This window comes from Salmo salar, chromosome ssa10 (genome assembly GCF_905237065.1).
Source record: "Salmo salar chromosome ssa10, Ssal_v3.1, whole genome shotgun sequence".
NCBI lineage: Eukaryota > Metazoa > Chordata > Actinopteri > Salmoniformes > Salmonidae > Salmo > Salmo salar.
Window position 1 is genome coordinate 99,514,947 of NC_059451.1, and position 21,941 is coordinate 99,536,887.

The window sequence follows — 21,941 nt, forward strand, 5'->3', positions numbered from 1 at the left end:
CATGGACCATCATATCATATTTATATTAAAATGTGTGTGTGGGAAATTGTGTCAAATAAGTCAGCTATAAAGCCATTCCAATGCCATACTAATGACTTTTATTTTTAAAGATCACATTTTACAGTAAGTAGAAGTAGCGTTTCATAAGACGAAAGTGTTTTGATTAATAAGTAGCATTAGGCTTAATCAAGTTTGGCAGGACTATAGATGTATATATTACAATAAGAGAAAATAACAACAATAATGAACAAAAAAGTAAAATAAAGTGACGTAATGTCTAAAAACAAAAACGTATTAACAAAAGTCCAAGTGCAGCTGTTTTTATCACAATATCAAATTATTTCTGTCGTTAATAATTAAGTAACTTTTACTGTGATTGGAAAGGGGAAAGGGGGATACCTAGTCAGTTGTACAACTGAATCTACAACTGGAAATGTGTCCTCCACATTTAACCCAACCTCTGGATCAAGAGAGGGTGCGGGGGACTACCACCATCTACATCCACATCTTTGGCCCCGGGGGAACAGTGGGTTAACTGCCTTGCTCCAGGAGCAGAACTCGTTCTTATTGGTCTATTAAAAGGCCCAGTGCAGTCAAAAATGTGATTTTTCGATATTTTCTACACTGAGAGTGCACAAAACATTAGAAACACGCTCTTTCCTGACAAACTGACCAGGTAAATCCAGGTGAAAGCTATGATCCCTTATTGATGTCCACTTCAATCAGTGCGTAGATGAAGGAGGAGACATTTAACTCTTAAATGTCATGGCAAAATGTAGATTTCCGCCTAAATAGACCTACCCAAAAATGAACTGGCTATTAATGTGTAATTACATGATTATGACATGCAAACACTTGGTATATTTGGAAAGAAGACATCTGGGAGATTGAGGAAAGATAGGAGTTACATAGTTCAGAATAACCTTTTTTTTTTTTATTTTGAAAGTCACCTTTTATTGACAAGCCATAAGTGAATTATTGATGACTTGAGCTGGAAACACAGAGTGCTTCCACAACATGTGAAAATATGAGAAAAAATGGGATTGATAGACCCTAACAACTAGAAATGGGAGACCGTTTTAGTAAGTGGTCAGAAAAGTGTGTCAGGGGATTTTTTCAAGTGTCCCTGAAACCTCTCCAAAGTGGCATAAATTAGATCATTCCAGTGCTATTACATAATTGCAATCCCTAAATGCTATTTGTTCAGTAAAAAACACATTTTCCACCACTATCAACCTCACTCCAAACATTGTGGTGGTGTTACATAGCTATCCAGTGGGTACATTCAAGTGTGCTTTCAACTTCTCCAAATTGTCCGAATGTGGTAATTGCACTGTTTTTGCACACTGGATGCTTGCCAAACAGTTATTGTTCCCTATAAAAACAACATTTCTACAACACCAACCTCTCTCTCAAACATTGTGGTGGTGTCGGGGGACATACAGGGATATGGATGCCTACAGCACGTAAGCAGGCAACATCATATGTTTGATGCGCAAAGATAGTCACAACATTGGACATTCGATGATGACATTAAGTAATACATCAGGGGATAACATTGGCAATAGGCTTTGTTCCTACCAACCCAAGTATTCATTTGATACACCCCCCTCCCCCATGTCGCTATAGCGTAAACACAGACCAAATTCAGTTTACTTTGTAAGATGTTTGAGTAAAACGTTGTGTAAAATTTAAAAAATGATTCTCGGGGCTGGTGATCAATAACGGTAGGTCACAGGGAGACAAATAAGATACCCTCATGAGCTGTGGAGTCCCGGCTTTTGGTGTGTATCAACGTATTCTGTGTTAATTTTGTTTATGCTTCACAACGCTAACCGGAATGTAGTTAGCAGCCATCTTGAAATGAGGTCATCGGCTCAGCCTGCCCCTATAAACATGTATACCCATATATGGTAGTAAGTCATACCTAAGCTTTCCGCAGACACCCTGCTTTTGCAGATAGTGGCTACCGTTCTCATACCAGACTGAATTGAATAAAATAAAAACACTGCTGGGTTTTCCTCATGCTCAGCAGTTTCCTGTGTGTATCAAGAATGGTCCACCACCCAAAGGACATCCAGCCAACTTGACACAACTGTGGGAAGAATTGGAATCAACATGGGCCAGCATCCCTGTGGAACGCTTGAGTCAATGCCCCAATGAATTGAGGCTGTTCTGAGGGCAAAGGTGGGTGCAACTCAATATTAGGAAGATGTTCCTAATGTTTTGTGCACTCAGTGTTTATATTTCCATACTATGAGGTTGGAATAATACTGTGAAAATTATGATGATGCCCTTTAGTGTAAGAGCTGCTGATGACACCAGGCTGGCCAAAACTCCATTCCTCCAAAACAGGCTGAAATGTCAGGTTTTTTCAAACAACTCTTATACTAAAAATGTTTATTACATTTTTTATTTAACCTTTTTTTAACTAGGCAAGTCAGTTAAGAACAAATTCTTATTTACAATGACGGCCTACCCTGGCCAAACCCTAACCCGGACGACGCTGCTAATTGTGCGCCGCCCTATGGGACTCCTAATCACGGCCAGTTGTGATACAGCCTAGAAACGAACCAGGGTCTGTAGTGACACCTTGCACTGAGATGCAGTTCACAATTTCACAGTATTATTCTAACCTTATTGTGTGGAAATATATATAAAAACACAGAAAAATCATGTTGACTGCATGGGAAGCATTATCCTCACAGACTGATTCCAAACCAACCCCAAACCCAGGATAGAGGGGTTCAGTGAATGTGTTATTCACTCTGTGGAGGAGGGTCACTTTTTAGAAATGCTGTAAAAGGACAGAGTTCCTGCCTTGTAGTCCAGGTACACTCCTACTCTGGAGGTGCAATGGGATCGTATTTTAGGTCTTAACATTATCATGAAGGAAAGAACAACTGGTGGGAGAGCATTCCAAACTCCAAGAGTGATCATTACCTCCAAACCTACACTCATTACCCTCTCCTTTCCTCACAAGAGCCACATATGAGACTGCCACAGTAATCCAGCCTCGAAGCTCAGCCTCCCAGTAGCAGTTTCCAGATAAACCCTCTCTACACAGCACTTGGTCATAGTGGGTAAATCTGTCTGGATGATCAGGATAGGTTTGAGTCTCCCCCTTCATTCCATGTTACCTTGCTGTTCTTCTCAGACAGATGCAGTGTTCCACATGCTGTGTTAGGATCCACTGTAAGTTGGCAGGAATCTGAGTGAATCGACAAAAAAAGAGACTAAAAGAGATATATATATATATATATACACTTACATTGTGTGTGTGTGTGTGTGTGTGTGTGTGTGGGGGGGGGTTCATGTGTGTTCATGATGTGGGCAGTATGAGAAAACATCCTGTGACTCACATTCTAAGAACTCCTCTCTGGTCTTGGGCTCCAGAGGTCGAACAATTTGCACTTTCATCACTATGAACACACAATTGTCCGAAATGTCACTACTATTCAGTCAGATATTTCTTGTGTGATCTTCATAAATACATAGTCTACTCTTTGTCTTACCATTTTCAGATATCTTCACTATTTCCTCCTTGCAGATACCATCCAGCTGCACTTTCAGTCCAGAAACCAATTTCTTCACACGTTCAAAAGAAATGTGGATTGAAAGTGGGGCTGGGTGGGGCCCTCAGAACCAGGAGGGACAGAGAGTGACTGGAAACTCTACAGTGGAAACAGAGAAGAAAACAATTAGTCTAGAGACAGTTTCACCCTAGATGGCAACTTAGGAACTATGTGTACAGTGTAGGTCCGAAGCCAATGATGTCACCTGAAGGAAATGGATGTGATCCTCTGTGTTTGAGAGCTGCCTGAGCTCAGCATCTCTCCTCTTCATCTCAGTGACTTCCTGATCTAGTCGGTCCAGGAGTCCCTGAACCCGACTCCCTGCAATCTTCTCCTGAGCTCTGATCAGCTCCTTCACCTCAGAACGCCTTCGCTCAATGGAGCGGATCAGCTCAATAAAGATCCTGTCAGTCTCATCCACTGTCACCTGTGCAGAGCGCTGTTAAGGTAGAGAAAGAGGGTGTATTTCAACCAGCCATTCACTCACCTCTCATCAGGACCCCAGAAAGCCTGTTCCCAACTGGGTCTGAGTGGGATTGGAATGTGGCCCATCTGCTCCTTAATGGGCTCCTCACTGATTGACTGCAGGGTCAGGAGAGCCCTGACTGACTCGTTAGTTGCCAAGTGCCCTAGAACAAGCTGAATGGCTAGACCCCAAAAGATTTCTGGACTCTCCATACAAATTGGTTAGATATGGGAAGTAGTAAAATAAATAGACAAAACTCACCGTGAGTGTTTTCACAGCCTGCCTAAGCTCCTGTACCTCCTTCTCCATCTCCTGGATTCTCTGGTGGTACTGCTGCTGTATTTTACCCAACTGTTTCTGTGTAGATGACAAATCATATTCCACTAATTTAATTTGTGATTGTAGCTAGGTTTCCATCCAATTGGTGAATTTTTTTTGTGAATATAAAAAAAATCTGCATAAAAACAATATGCTAATTTTCCCACCAGAGATGTTTCCATCAAATGTATTTGTTGCAGATAAAAGTCTGTGCGTGTTGACATAGTGTCCACAAAAATACATTTTGCGGTTAAATTCCCATGAACAGAATAAAAAATACAAGTTAAATGGCTTTCTATCGCATTTTCAACATTTTCTCACAATATAATGTTGCGTTATATAGAGCGCATGTATAACCTACATGATGAGATTATTACGGACAAAATAGCGAGATCATTTTTATTTGTCAAACGGCAGCCAAGCATCGATGATCATGTCATCAGAATAAGACCCTCGATATTTATTGGAAAAGAGCATTAAGCTTATTTCCTTCCACCAGATTCATCATAACTGATTTCATTTGTAGCATAATAAACTGCATGCTTTCCCAACGAGTCATAGTGGGACCACACAACATGTCATCGCGTGTCTCAAAGTTTACTTTGATATGATGGTTATTTTATCAATATTTGCGCATAAAAGAGTTTCCACCGACATGTCTCGCATAATTAATTTTACCGACACAAACGATCCCACCATGTGTATCGTATTTTGTTATGTCGACATTTGGAAAATTTACCGGAAAAACGTGTTTTCATCAGGCCCGTCTTTAAATGTTTTATCCAACATGTGGACCTACTTTACTCGCATATTAAGGTTGGAAGGAAACCTGGTTAATAGCTAGGTTTCCAATCAATTGTCGACAGATTTTATTGCGAATATTCTAAAATCTGCATAGAGAAAAAAATCCCTCCAGTGGTTTCTAGCAAACTGACATGTCGGGGAGAAAAATAAGTGCATGATGACGTAGTGCACACAAAATGTAATTTTACGCTTACATTTTCTGTACTGATACTGCCCACACTGTAGAATTACATGCTCCGTGGTCTCTGTTTCCTGGCAATAATCACACTTTCCTGTTGGATGCTTTCCTGTCACATTTAAAGTCTTATTCAACAGTCTGTGTCCCACCCTTAATCTTGTAAAAATAGCCTCCTCTCTTCTGTCCCTTCCTGCCATCCCCCAACTTTCCTCTGTACTTGAAATAAATGCCTGGACTTAGTATCTCTATTCCACTGCTCCTGCCATCTCTGCACCAACACTGTCCATATCAGGCTTTTGTCTCTGCCTTGCTCATTAAAACTACAACATCAACATCCCATCAAAGTCAAGCATCTGTCATCATGTCGCCAGAATAAGTAGTTTAATGTTGTCAATTTAAAAGCAAATGAATGAATGTTTATGTTCAGCTCTTGTAGGAGAGCACTGTAAAATGGAAGTCCTAACCGGGAGGAATTGGTTGAATATATCTTTCTGCTGTATCAATATTCCCTTGACATCATATATTTTTCAGGTCTTAAATGGCACTTAACTGTTCAAATCTATCAAAAAGCCAGACTATTTCTATGGTGATTTTAATTTGATGATATCTACACCCTCTGTTATATTCAAAGTACAGTATTTGTAAAGTGATTTGTATCTAGAGGAGAACATTCCATACCTGTTTGTCAGTCCTTTCTGCAGCAACTGACACCGTATCATGGCCTTTATGTTCATCCATCACACACAGCAGACAGATACACTGCTGATCAGTACAGCAGTAAACCTCCAGCAGTTTGTCATGATGAGGGCAGATCTTCTCCTGTCGTCGTGTGGAGGCTTTGACCAGCTTGTGCTTCTTAAAGGCAAGCGAGTCATAATGAGGCTGGAGATGAGTCTCGCAGTATGAGACAAGACACACCAGACAGTACTTGACAGCTTTGAATTTTCTCCCAGTGCAGACATCACACTCCACATCTTCAGGTCCAGCATAACAGTGAGCAGGAGACGCTTGAGGTCCTGTCCTCTTCAGTTTCTCCACCACTTCAACCAAGACAGTGCTCCTGTTCAGAACAGGCCTTGGGGTGAAGGTATGTCTGCACTGGGGACAGCTGTAGACTCCTTTCAGATCATCCTGATCCCAGCAGCCGTTGATACAACCCATACAGTAGCTATGTCCACAATGTATAGTCACTGGATCCTTTAGTAGATCCAAGCATATTGAACAAAAGAAAGGATCTTGGTCTTTTAAAATGGCCTCTGCCATTTTGTTGCAAACAAACACAGCTTGAGCAGAATGATATCTGAGATCACTTTCGTTTTCCTTGAACTGAGAGGTGGGAGTGGCTACATTTATGGCGCTGTTTGTGTGCTCAGAATCTGAAGGGGAATTTGGTCCTGAATAAAGGCCAGAATGAGAGGTCACACAAAGATTACTCAAAATTTGAACAGAAAGAGATTTCAAAGTTCCAGGTAAAGAACTGTAGCATTTCCATAAATATGTTTTAAATAAATACATTACGAGTATGACCATGTTTAATGTTTTATTGAGGAGACGAGTGAGCCAAGGTGGCAGTCTGTTTCTGGTCTCTTGAAAACTTCTTATGTGAAATTGTCTAGCCCAACAGGTCGGCAGATGGCGCTGTTATCCATTTTACGTCATCATCTGCGTCCATATGCAGTACCAGTCAAAGGTTTGGACACACCAACTCATTCCAGGGTCTTTATTTCTTATTTTTTTTACTATTTTCTACATTGTAGAAAATACTATGAAATAACACATATGGAATCATGTAGTAACCAAAAAAGTGTTAAACAAATCAAAATATATTTTATATGAGATTCTTCAAAATAGCCACCTTTGCCTTGATGACAGCTTTGTACTCTATTGGCATTCTCTCAACCAGCTTCATGAGGTAGTCACCTGGAATGCATTTCAATTAACATGTGTGCCTTGTTAAAAGTTCATTTGTCGATATTTCGTTCCTTCTTAATGCGTTTGAGCCAATCAGTTGTGTTGTGACAAGGTAGGGGTGGTATACAGAAGACAGCCCTATTTCGTAAAAGACCAAGTCCATATTATTGCAAGAACAGGTCAAAAGCAGAGAGAAATGGCAGTCCATCATTACTTTAAATCGCAAAAACCATCAAGCGCTATGATGAAACTGGCTCTCATGAGGACCGCCACAGGAAAGGAAGACCCAGAGTTACCTCTGCTGCAGAGGATAAGTTCATTAGAGTTAACTGCACCTCAGATTGCAGCCCAAATAAATGCTTCACAGAGTTAAAGTAACAGACACATCTCAACATCAATTGTTCAGAGGAGACTGTGTGAATTAAACTTTTTTTTAATTCACCTTTATTTAACCAGGTAGGCCAGTTGAGAACAAGTTCTCATTTACAACTGCGACCTGGCCAAGATAAAGCAAAGCAGTGTGACAAAAACAACAACACAGTTACACATAAACAAACGTACAGTCAATAACACAACAGAAAAATCTATGTACAGTGTGTGCAAATGTAGAAGAGTAGGGAGGTAGGCAATAAATAGGCCATAGAGGCTAAATAATTACAATTTAGCATTAACACTGGAGTGATAGATGTGCAGATGATGATGTGCAAGTAGAGATACTGGGGTGCAAAAGAGCAAGAGGATAAATAACAATATGGGGATGAGGTAGTTGGGTGTGATATTTACAGATTGGCTGTGTACAGGTACAGTGATTGGTAAACTGCTCTGACAGCTGATGCTTAAAGTTAGAGAGGGAGATATAAGACTCCAGCTTCAGTGATTTTTGCAGTTTGTTCCAGTCATTGGCAGCAGAGAACTGGAAGGAAAGGCGGCCAAAGGAAGTGTTGGCTTTGGGGATGACCAGTGAAATATACCTGCTGGAGCGTGTGCCACAGGCGGGTGTTGCTATGGTGACCAGTGAGCTGAGATAAGGCGGGCGTTACCTAGCAAAGACACACATGCCTTCAGGCCTTCATGGTCGAATTGCGAATTGCTGCAAAGAAACCACTACTAAAGGACACCAATAAGAGGAAGGGACTTTCTTGGGCCCAGAAACACGAGCAATGGACATTAGACCGGGGCAAATCTGTCCTTTGGTCTGATGAGTCCAAATTAGAGATTTTTGGTTCCAACCGTCGTGTCTTTGTGAGACGAAAAGCAGGTGAACGGATAATCTCTGCATGTGTGGTTCCCACCATGAAGCATGGTGGAGGAAGTGTGATGGTGTGGGGGTGCTTTGCTGGTGACACTGTCAGTGATTTATTTAGAATTCAAGGCACACTTAACCAGCATGGTTACCAAAGCATTCTGCAGTGATACGCCAGCCCATCTGTTTTTCAACAGGACAATGACCCAACACACTTCCAGACTGTGGAAGGGCTATTTGACCAAGAAGGACAGTGATGGAGTGCTGCATCAGATGACCTGGCCTTCTCAATCACCCAACCTCAAACCAATTAAGATGGTTTGGAATGAGTTGGACCACAGAGTGAAGGAAAAGCAGCCAACAAGTACTCAGCATATGTGGGAATTCCTTTAAGACTGTTGGGAAAGCATTCCAGGTGAAGCTGGTTGAGAGAAGGCCAGAGTGTGCAAAGCTGTCATCAAGGCAACGGGTGGCTACTTTGAAGAATCTAAAATATAAAATGGCTAGTACATGATTCCATATGTGTTATTTCATAGTTTTGATGTCTTCACTATTATTCCACAATGTAGAAAATAGTAATAATAAAGAAAAACCCTGGAATGAGTAGGTGTGTCAACTTTTGACTTGTACTGTATATACTAATCGTTGTGTCTGTGCCATTATAGCGTCTGTGACATCATGGGCAGCGCAATTTTAAAGTGGTCACATTTGTTCTTCTTCATTGGCTGATTGCTCCCAACTCATAGGAATCCCCACCCAGTTGACTACTTTTAAATGGTGGATGCCCTCAATGGCAATGTCCATGCTAAAACAGGTTATATCTATCCATTATGAGTCCTCAATCTAACTCTGCTTTCAACTTAAATGTATGTAGCTGGCTATACACTTCTGTCCCACGGTGACCGGCTCATAATTAAAACGTCCTCCATTCAGGCTGCAAGGGTGTCTGTTTTCTCCTTAACTAACTTTAATGGTGAGCCACCACAAAAAATGGGAAAATATGCATGCTGTCTTAATAAAACACAATTTTCCACCATCATGTTAGAGTGACTAATGCTACTTCCTAATGTTCAGCCAATCAGGTTACAGTAGTCTGTTGTGGGTGGAACAAAGTGTCCCTAGCCTGCGGCTATGGAACCCTGACCTGTTCAACGGACTTGCTACCTACCACCTTGTTGTGTTGCTGATCAAGTTTCTGCTGTTCTGCCTGCGACTATGGAACTCTGACCTGTCGTGCTATGTTCTCCCGGACCTGACGTTTATGCCCCTGTGTCTCATGTACTCTTATAATCTCCACCCGGCACCGGCAGAAGAGGACTGGCCACCCCTCAGAGCCTGATTCCTCTTTAGGTTTCTTCCTAGGTTCTTGCTTTTCTAGGGAGTTGTTCCTAGTCACAATCTGCATTGCTTGCTCTTTGAGGTTTTAGGCTCGGTTTCTGTATAAGCACTTTGTGACAACTGCTGATGTTAAAGGGGCTTTATAAAGATTGTTGATTGATTGATTGATCTTCAACCAGGATGGTCAAGGGATCCAGCTTTTGTAAGAATTTACTTTTTGTATTAGGTTTAGGACAACTTACGCAGCAGGTTAGGATAATTAATGTGGCAGGTTAGGATAATTAGGTTAAGGTTCAGAAAAGGGTTAGGGTTAGCTAAAATTCAAACAAAAATATATGTTTTTTACTTTTGACGTAAATTTGACAAAAGACAGACAATGATGTGTATACGCATCATTGGACGCAGATGACAAATTATGTAAAGTAAATAATATGGCCATCTGCCAGACGGTTGGGCTAGGAATTGTCCATGTTTGGCTTGGGTGGACAAAGAGGTCAGTAACTCATCAAATGTGATACAACAATACATTTCTAGATATATCTGCGCAGTATGTTTGTTATGTTTGTGTATGGTTCTCATGACTTAAGATTGGGTGTTGAGGGACCACTTGTCACATTGTCCAAGGTGTGTTTGTGTTTAGATAAACAATGCGTTCTGTCCAGATAAAGATGGTCATACAGCATTGAAACAGACCTACCACTGGCCAAATGTCTCTTTGTTTTCCAGTCCAACAGGAGTGCATCCCTCATACCACCCTCAGATCATCCCTCAGACAATAACTACTTTAGTTGGCTACTTGAGCAAAACTTAAATGTAATATAACCTATTCTAGGAGCCTATTGTTTGCGTATGATCTTTATTCATTGTTCTCTTGTTTTCCAGCAATGTCAGGTACAGGCAGGGATGACTGGGGCCTTCAGCAAGTAAAACACAGGGCCTTGAAAGTAATTTGAACATCACAGATATTCAAAATTCAAAAGGCACTCACACATCTGAGGTATCTAACATCACAGATATACATTCCCACTGTGCCCATGATAAAGTTAACTACATTACTTTAGTTGGCTACTTTGAGCAAAACTTGTATGTAATATAACTTATTCTGGGAGCCTAGTGTGTCTGTATGAACTATGTGGAATATTTTTGGATCATTGGCTTCCCTGAAAACAGGTACTGACAATAGGAGCAATATGAGTCTGTCAGAGGTTGTCACGCTGGATGTGGATGGTGATGGAGTCCTTGGTGGTCAACACAATGAAGAAGCAGGTGTCCCTTCCAGTGATGTGGAGCTAACCTTGGACTTGGTGCCAGTATGGATGGTCTTCACGGATGCGGTAAGACCCTCCCTCCTTGATATAGAACTCCTTCGACCTCACTGCCTCTTCAATGGTAAGGTCCCTTGCACCATAGGGACACTTGACCTCCACCACTGCTGTGGTGCCCACCAGACCATCCGGTGACATTTTTACATTTTTACATTTTAGTCATTTAGCAGACGCTCTTATCCAGAGCGACTTACAGTAGTGAATGCATACATTTCATACATTTTTTTCTCCGTACTGGTCCCCCGTGGGAATCGAACCCACAACCCTGGCGCTGCAAACACCAAGCTCTACCAACTGAGGCACTAGGGATCCCAGACCCTTTGACCCAAAGCACATCCATCCCTGTAGCCATTTTGAATTCCTTGATGCCCTCCTCTTCGTTATCTGTGCCCCACTTTACAGACAACACTCAATCCAACAACTGTCATCTGAGGACCCTTTTTAGCAGCGACGGAGTAAAGCATTTGGCACTAACCACTGCTCCATAATTGCTGGCCGTCAACCTCCCTCTCCTCATGGTGTGCCAGTTGGGGTTGGTGCGCTGTCCAACTGTTTCTTGTCGTATAGCCTCCTGGTGCTCCTCCGACAGCGGCATGCCATCCAGGATGCCTGCGTGCCCCAGGTGCCTTTGTTATTTAATGTCTGGTACAGACAGGATGACAGGGAGGGTAGTGACTGTTCTGGCTCAGATTCAAGGAGACATGCTATGCCATTCCAATGAACCTGCCCCGGAGACGGTTCCCACTGAAAATCTTCCTCTGTGGGCACCAGGAACAGAGGGTTGTAGTCTTCAGCCGGGTACATGTCCTCCACTGACTGCACCTGGTTGGGCATGGCTGGCTTCCTCCACATGCATTCCACATCCGTACGGTCGATATTGTGAACTGCCAAAATAGGCTGCATGGCTACACTTATGAGCTTCACGAAAGCATTTGCATGTGGTAGAGAGAATCCCCTGGTCACCTGCCAAGAGGAAGGATGTTAAGTGCCACATGCCTTTCAAAGCATGACTTTGAACACCTTGAAATGCATTTGTTGTAAGAAATGTGCCATGTAAATAAAGTTTGATTTGATTGATGACATTACAGCTGTAGAATTTTTTGTAAACTGTAATTTTCACGAAGGACAAGTGCAGTTTTTCCATTTAATTTAATTGGCATACAGTGCATTCAGAAAGTATTCAGACCCCTTGACTTTATCCACATGTTGTTACATTACAGCCTTATTCTAAAATGTAATAAATGTTTTTTTCCCCTCATCAATATACACACAATATCCCATAATGACAAAGCAAAAACAAGTTTTAAAACCCCCCAGAAATATCACATTTACATACGTATTCAGACCCTTTACTCAGTACTTTGTTGAAGAACCTTTGGCAGCGATTACAGCCTCGAGTCTTCTTGGGTATGACGCTACAATCTTGGCACACCTATATTTGGGGTCTTTCTCCCATTCTTCTCTGCAGATCCTCTCAAGCTCTGTCAGGTTGGATGGGGAGCGTTGCTGCACAGCTATTTTCAGGTCTCTCCAGAGATGTTCGATCGGGTTCAAGTCCGGGCTCTGGCTGGGCCACTCAAGGACATTCAGAGACTTGTCCTGAAGCCCCTCCTGCATTGTCTTAGCTGTGTGCTTAGGCTCGTTGTCCTGTTGGAAGGTGAACCTTCGCCCCAATCTGAGGTCCTGAGCGCTCTGAAGCAGGTTTTCATCAAGGATCTCTCTGTACTTTGCTCTGATCATCTTTGCCTCGATCCTGACTAGTCTCCTAGTCCCTGTCTCTGAAAAACATCCCCACAGCATGATGCTGCCACCACCACGCTTCACAGTAGGGATGGTGCCAGGTTTCCTCCAGATGTGACACTTGGCATTCAGGCCAAAGAGTTCAATATTGGTTTCATCAGACCAGAGAATCTTGTTTAGCTGACTTTTGACAAACTCCAAGCGGGCTGTCATGTGCCTTTTACTGAGGAGGGACTTGCATCTGGCCACTCTACCATAAAGGCCTTATGAGTGGGGTGCTGCAGAGATGGTTGTCCTTCCGGAAGGTTCTCCCATCTCCACAGAGGAACTCTAGAGTTTGGGTTCTTGGTCACCTCCCTGACCAAGGCCCTTCTCCCTTTGGCCGGGCTGCCAACTCTAGGGAAGTGTCTTGGTGTTTCCAAACTTCTTCCATTTAAGAATGATGGTGGTCATTGCTTGGTTTTTGTCAACTGATGGACCTTTATAGACAGGTGTGTGCCTTTCCAAATAATGTCCAATCAACTGAATTTACCATAGGTGGACTCCAATCAAGTTGTAGAAACATCTCAAGGATGGTCAATGGAAATAGGATACACCTAAGCTCAATTTAGAGTCTCATAGCAAAGGGTCTGAATACTTAGGTAAATAAGGTATTTCTGTTTTTTACTATTAATACATTTGCAAAAATGTCTAAAAACCTGTTTTTGCTTGTCATTATGGGGTAGTGTGTGTAGATTGATGAGGGAACAATGTATTTAATCAATTTTAGAATAAGGCTTTTAACGTAACAAAATGTGGAAAAAGTCAAGGGGTCTGAATAGTTTCCAAATGCACTGTATCAATCATATAGTGCCCTCAAACTCAACTCTTGACCTTGAAGCCAGTTCCACTGCATTTTCTCATTGTTTCTCACACCAGGTGGGTGCAATTAATTATAAGGTAGAAAGGAAAACCAGCAGGCGCCAGACCTCGTACGGTAAGAGTTGAGTACCCCTGATATAGTGGGAAGGATCCTATAAATCAAGACCGTGTGAATGTATGTACCACTCTGAATAAACAACCATTGTGTCTTTGAAGATTTTTCTCTGGTTATGCAACTACAATACAGACTGGATATCTAAACAAATTCCATTCTGAATGTCAATAGATTTTTTGGATTCATTCTCATCAATGACAACATTCTAGTTAAGTCTGGTATCCGGGGTAATCTGGTTAATGATTATATGATTGATTAAGTGGCTCTTTCCTTGTAGAATGTTCAAAATCAAATCAAATGTATTTGTCACATACACATGGTTAGCAGGTGTTAATGCAAGTGTAGCGAAATGCTTGTGCTTCTAGTTCCGACCATGCAGTAATATCTAACAAGTAATCTACCAATTCCACAACAACTACCTTGTACACACAAGTGTAAAGGAATGAATACGAATATGTACATAAAAATATGTAAATGATTGATGGCCGAACGGCATAGGCAAGATGTAATAGATGGTATGGAGTACAGTATATACATATGAGATGAGTATTGTAGGGTATGAAAACATATAAAGCAGCATTGTTTAAGGTGGCTAGTGATACATTACATCAGGATGGCAAGATGCAGTAGATGGTATAGTGTACAGTATATACATATGAGTTGAGTAATGTAGGTTATGAAAACATTATATAAAGTGGCATTGTTTAAAGTGGCTAGTGATACATCTAATTACATCAGGATGGCAAGATGCAGTAGATGGTATGGCGTACAGTATATACAAATGAGATAAAGAATGTAGGTTATGTAAACATTATCTAATATAAATAATATAAAGTGGCAAGTGATAAAATTATTACATACATTTTCCCATTATTAAAGTGGCTTGAGTTGAGTCAGTATGTTGGCAGCAGCCACTCAATGTTAGTGATGGCTGTTTAACAGTCTGATGACCTTGAGATAAAGCTGGAACCGAGAGACTGAAAAACAGCTTCTGATGCACCTGTACTGACCTCGCCTTCTGGATGTTAGCGGGGTGAACAGGCAGTGGCTCGGGTGGTTGCTGTCCTTGATGATCTTTTTGGCCTTCCTGTCACATCGGGTGGTGTAGGTGTCCTGGAGGGCAGGTAGTTTGCACCCGGTGATGCGTTGTGCAGACCTCACTACCCTCTGGAGAGCCTTCCGGTTATGGGCGGAGCAGCTGCCGTACCAGGCGCTGCTGCGCCTTCTTCACCACGCTGTCTGTGTGGGTGGACCATTTCAGTTTGTCCGTGATGTGTACGCCGAGGAACTTAAAACTCTCCACCCTCTCCACTACTGTCCCGTCAATGTAGATAGGAAACAGCAGAGGGAGCAGCCCCTGAAGTCCACGATCATCTCTTTTGTTTCGTTGACATTGAGTGCGGGGTTATTTTCCTGACACCAAACTCCGAGGGCCCTCACCTCCTCCCTGTAGGCCGTCTCGTCGTTGTTGGTAATCAAGCCTACCACTGTAGTGTCGTCTGCAGACTTGATGATTGAGTTGGATGCGTGCATGGCCACGTAGTCGTGGGTGAACAGGGAGTACAGAAGATGGCTGAGAACGCACCCTTGTGGGGACCCAGTGTTGAGGATCAGCAGGGTGGAGATGTTGTCACCTACCCTCACCACCTGGGGCGGCCCGTCAGGAAGTCCAGGACCCAGTTGCACAGGGGTGTGGTCGAGACCCAGGGTCTTGAGCTTAATGACGAGTTTGGAGGGTACTATGGTGTTACATGCTGAGCTGTAATCGATGAACAGCATTCTTACATAGGTATTCCTCTTGTCCAGATGGGTTAGGGCAGTGTGCAGTGTGATGGTGATTGCGTCGTCTGTGGACCTATTGGGTCGGTAAGCAAATTGGAGTGGGTCTAGGGTGTCAGGTAGAGTGGAGGTGATATGGTCCTTGAGTAGTCTCTCAAAGCACTTCATGATGACGGAAGTGAGTGCTACAGGGCGGTAGTCATTTAGCTCAGTTACCTTAGCTTTCTTCGGAACAGGACCAATGGTGGCCCCCTTGAAGCATGTGGGGACAGCAGACTGGGATAAGGATTGATTGAATATGTCTGTAAACACACCAGCCAGCTGGTCTGCGCATGCTCTGAGGCCGCGGATGCCGTCTGGGCCTGCAGCCTTGCGAGGGTTAACACGTTTAAATGTTTTACTCACGTTGGCTGCAGTGAAGGAGAGCCCGCAGGTTTTGGTAGTGGGCCGTGTTAGTGGCACTGTATTGTCCTCAAAGCGAGCAAAAAACGTATTTAGTCTGTCTGGGAGCAAGGCATCGTGATCCGCGACGGGGCTGGTTTTTTCTCTTGTAGTCCGTGATTGACTGTAGACCCTGGGCACCGTGGCCCGTGTTAGAATCGGTCAGGAGATCATGTCTGTCCGCACCAAAGCCAGCAACAAGGAGCACATTATCGAGGCTCTCCGCAGAGCCAAGTTCAAGTTCCCCAGGCGCCAGAAGATCCACATGTCAAAGAAGTACGGCTTCCATTATATCTTTCCATTATATCGCTTCCCTGACCAAAAGCCAAATGATTGAATTAGTGGATTAGAAATCATCTATTTGTCATTTAAAGGGGAAATGTAAACCAGAGAGAATATATTAACCTCTATGGGCTAGGTGGGACGCTAGCGTCCCACCCGTGGTGCACTCCATCAACAGCAGGTGCATTTCAAGAGCGGCAAATTTGAATCCAAATAAATGTCAAAATTCAAATTTTTCAAACATACAACTATTTTACACCCTTTGAAAGATAAACATCTCCTTAATCTAACCACGTTTTACGATTTCAAAAAGGTTTTACGGGAAAGCATAAATTTAGAGTATGTTAGGACAGTACATTTACAAGAGTTGTGTGTAATGTTTTGTCAATTCAAAGACAGGGTCACCAAAACCATAAAACCAGCTAAAATGATGCACTAACCTTTTACAATCTCCATCAGATGACACTCCTAGGACATTATGTTAGACAATGCATGCATTTTTAGTTCTATCAAGTTCATATTTATATCCAAAAACAGCGTTTTACTATGGCATTGATGTTGAGGAAATCGTTTCCCCTCCAATAACCGGCAGTCAATTCAACACCACAAATTAAATAATTAAAATTAGAAAACATTGGTAAAATATTATATTGTCATTTAAAGAATTATAGATTTACATCTCTTGAACGCAATCAACTTGCCAGATTTAAAAATAACCTTACTGGGAAATCACACTTTGCAATAATCTGAGCACTGCGCCCAGAAAAATACGCGTTGCGATACAGACTAGACGTCATGTTGGGGAGATCTAAAATCAAAAATACTATGTAAATAATCCATTACCTTTGATTCTCTTCATCAGATGTCACTTCCAGGTATCACAGGTCCATAACGAATGTAGTTTTGTTCAAAAAGCTCATCATTTATGTCCAAAAATCTCCGTCTTGTTAGCACATGATCTAAGCCAGCCGGACTTCTCGTCATGAACGAGGGGAAAAAATATATTTACGTTCGTTCAAACATGTCAAACGTTGTATAGCATAAATCATTAGGGCCTTTTTAACCAGAACATGAATAATATTCAAGGTGGACGAATGCATACTCTTTATAACGTATTGGAACGAGGGTACCCAACATGAACTCGCCGCCAGGTGTCTAATGGGCCATCATCGTTCCATGGCTCTTGTTCGGTCAGATCTCCCTCCAGAAGACTCAAAACACTTTGTAAAGGCTGGTGACATCTAGTGGAAGCAATAGGAAGTGCCAAAATATTCCTCAGCCCCTGTGTTTTTCAATGGGATAGGTTTAAAGGTAATACAACACATCAGGTATCCACTTCCTGTCAGAAAATGTCTCAGGGTTTTGCCTGCCAAATGAGTTCTGTTATACTCACAGACACCATTCAAACAGTTTTAGAAAATGTAGGGTGTTTTCTATCCATATGTAATAAGTATATGCATATTCTAGTTACTGGGTAGGAGTGGTAACTAGATTAAATCGGGTATGTTTTTTTATCCAGCCGTGTCAATACTGCCCCCTAGCCCTAACATTAAGGAAGCCTCATCTGAGCCGTGTCTGAGCCGTTGAATTGTGACTCCACTTTGTCTCTGTACTGACGCTTAGCTTGTTTGATTGCCTTGCGGAGGGAATAGCTACACTGTTTATATTCGGTCATGTTTCCGGTCACTTTGCCCTGATTAAAAGCAATGGTTCGCGCTTTTCAGTTTTGCGCGAATGCCGCCATCAATCCACGGTTTCTGGTTGGGGAATGTTTTTAATAGACGCTGTTGGTACCACATCGCCGATGCACTTTTAATGAACTCGCACACCGAGTCAGCGTATTCATCAATGTTGTTGTTCGCAGCAATGCAGAACATATCCCAGTCCACGTGATTGAAGCAATCTTGAAGCGTGGAATCCGATTGGTCGGACCAGCGTTGAACAGACCTGAGGGGCGGGAGCTTCCTGTTTTAGCTCTGTCTATAGGCTGGGAGCAACAAAATGGAGTCGTGGTCAGCTTTTCCAAAGGGAGGGCGGGGGAGGGCCTTATATGAGTCGCGGAAGTTAGAATAACAGTGGTCTAGGGTTTTGCCCGCCCTGGAAGCACAACCAATATGCTGATAGAATTTGGGGAGCCTTGTTTTCATATTAGCCTTGTTAAAATCCCGGCTACAATAAATGCAGCCTCAGGATATGTGGTTTCCAGTTTACATAGAGTCCAATGAAGTTCTTTCAGGGCCGTCGATGTGTCTGCTTGGGGCGGGGGGGGGATATACACGGCTGTGATTATAATCGAAGAGAATTCTCTTGGTAGATAATGCGGTCGGCATTTGATAGTGAGGAATTCTAAGTCAGGTGAACAAAATGACTTGAGTTCCTGTATGTTGTTATGATCACACCACGTCTCGTTAATCATAGGGCATACACCCCCACCCTTCTTCTTACCAGAGAGATGCTTGTTTCTGTCGGCGCGATGCGTGAAGAAACCAGGTGGCTGTACCGACTCAGATAGCGTGTCTCGAGTGAGCCATGTTTCTGTGAAACAAAGAACGTTACAGTCTCAGATGTCTCTCTGGAATGCTACCCTTGTTCGGATTTCGTCTACCTTGTTGTCAAGAGACTGGACATTGGCGAGTAGTATGCTCGGGAGCGGTGCGCGATGTGCCCGGTAGCACGGAGCCTGACCAGAAGACCACTCCGTCTGCCCCTTCTTCTGCGGCGCCGTTGTTTTGGCTCGCCGGCTGGGATCCGATCCATTGTCCTGGGTGGTGGACCAAACAGAGGATCCGCTTCTGGAAAGTTGTATTTCTGGTCGTAATGTTGGTGAGTTGACGTTGACGAACCCCACCATAGTTGCAACATTTTACATTCACAGACTCATCAATAACATAGTCCTTCCGTCTGCAAACACTTGACACATGGCCAAAGTTTTTGCACTTCTTGCATTGCATCGGGTTTTGCACGAACGCTCTTACGGCGTATCTTATATATCCAAACTTTACATGTGGTAGTAAATACTCATCAAACATCAATTATACAGATAAACGTTTCTATTTTTTCCCATTCTCAATACTTGTCAAGCGACGTGCATGAACTACTCCTGTAATTTTTTGCCTAAGATATTGCATATCAATGTCCAACGGGACACCAGAGATAACACATTTACATTTACATTTAAGTCATTTAGCAGACGCTCTTATCCAGAGCGACTTACAAACACCTTTTACCGGTGCTCTGCTCTGAAAATCAAAGCTGTTCACTTCGTGCTTCGACAATTCCGCGAGCCACAATGCACGCGCTCCTTTTTGCTCTTCAGATACACACGATATCAACACCATACCATTTCTGGTTACTTTGACTGCATCCACTTTTCCCAACGCCTTCTTCACCATCCTTCAATATAAAATAATAAACATCCTTATCCAAACATTGTCCAACAAGCAATGATTCATTAGACTCATTTTCCACAACAATTGTTGCCCTTTTTGTTCCATTCTTGGACTGTTGTCCACTCATCTTCCTCGCTAACTGTACTTGACGTGCTTTCAGCTTCAAACGACCCTCCTGCTTCCGCCATCTCTTCTTCTTCGATGAGGTTTAAAGGCGGTTGGCATCCAATAAATGTTGCATTACCGCCACCTACTAGACTCCCTTATACTTTGCTTGAAAAAAAATACTAAAAGAATATAGAAATAAACACAACAAATACCCTACCATCTAACTCCACACTCACAAAAAAATACAACAAATTTAAAATAACCATACACTAGGCCAACAGCCTGAAAGGATGGGACACCACCACTTAACACACCCTGTAACTCTTCTGATGTCTCGCACACCCAAATACCTCTCTGCAGCTGCCACCACAACCTATTTTTTTCTGCGACTTACGTTCCATCCCTGCAGTACAGTTGATAACCATTGCTATAAAGGCCAAAAATGAAATCTTTCTGAAACATGTAACACTTGTTGGTTTATCCCTCTGTACTGGTACAGATCTTCTACTCACACCACTCCTCTCAGTATCCCTCCCCCTTGACCCATCTTCATCGACTTTCTTCACTGCCTCAGCATATGACAACTTCTGCACTACTCTAACCCTGGAAACCTCAACCTGCATCTCTCGCACGGGACATTTCTGATCCCCAGCCCCATAGGCACCCCTACAATTAACACAGACCACTACTTTCCCCAATGCTACATATTCCTTTGTCTCATGCCCTTCTGCACACATCTCACACCTAGGAACCTCTCTCCTACACACTGCTGCCACATGCCCATAAGCTTGACTAATGTAACAACGTAATGTATTCGGCACAAAAGCTTGTGGAGGATAACTTATTTTTCCTAACATAACTTTGTCGGGCAAAGACTCAACATCAAAACTCAAAAGAACAGACAATGACTCTTCTGTTTCTCCACACACGCCACCCCTGTCTGCGTCGCACCAAACGACGAGCATCACAAACACAGAGAATCTTCCCCCTACAGTTGGTCAGCTTTCACATTTACCACTAACCCAGTAATCACTTCTTTCAATGGCGCCCCTTTTCTTGAGAGCAGGACAATTCACATCTCTTGCCCCCATTCGTTAAACACGGAGCACATGCTCCCTCTGATCAGCAGAAACACAAACAATTATCAGAAGACCACTTCTGGTTACCCTCACCGATTCCACAGCACACAAGTATATTTTCACTCACCCTGAAACCCCAAATGGATCAGACAAAAGATCCCCTCCATTCCTCCTCCGTATTCCAAGTATAAGTCTCCTTATGTTTACACTGCACTTCTCTTGACATACATCTTGTTCTTGCCTTGTCAAGGAACACCATTTAACCGTCTGTCACAATCTCCGTACAATCAGCACAACCCCTTGGATGTAGCGCTCAACAGTGCATCCCACTTGTAAAGCAGCTGCTGCTTCTTGATGATCTTCTTTTCTTCCGCCATCTCTCTACCCTGAAGATCACTGACTTCATGATTTGACTTTTTTTTCCGCCAGTTGTTTTGAACTCAACCCCCCCACAAAAAATGGATTAGGCAAAAGCACAAAACAATCTGAGACCAGGCTAAATGAAATGTTAAATTTTTTTACCTTTATTTAACTAGGCAAGTCAGTTAAGAACAAATTCTTATTTACAATGACGGCCTACCCGGCCCAACCCTGACGATGCTGGGCCAAATTGTGCTTTGCCTTATGGGACTCCCAATCACGGTAGGTTATGATACAGCCTGGAATTGAACCAGGGTCTGTAGTGACGCCCTCTAGCACTGAGATACAGTGCCTTAGACCGCTGCGTCACAGTTGGGGAAAATGTTTGATTTGAAAGGACTGTCTTGATAAGTAGATTTACAGAGATTTGGGAAATTGTGGAGGTCTGCTGAATCAGTCATCATTCTGATATCAATGTATGACCACTGGTCGCGAAGGAAAGGAAACGATGAAAGGAGGCACATTTGGTTCGCGAGATTTTGGGCAGAACGCGAGATTTCCTGTGTGACCAAGGGAACCGTGTTTTGTTGCTGGCAGGCATGACTTTCTAAACCGCTGTCTTGCTAGCA

The 21,941-nt window shown here is 42.8% G+C and overlaps 1 pseudogene; it reads right to left on the reverse strand.

Moving 5' to 3' along the window:
* Nucleotides 1-2,879: 2,879 nt before the first annotated feature.
* On the reverse strand, nucleotides 2,880-6,664 carry LOC106561285 (tripartite motif-containing protein 29-like; annotated as a pseudogene).
* Nucleotides 6,665-21,941: the final 15,277 nt, after the last annotated feature.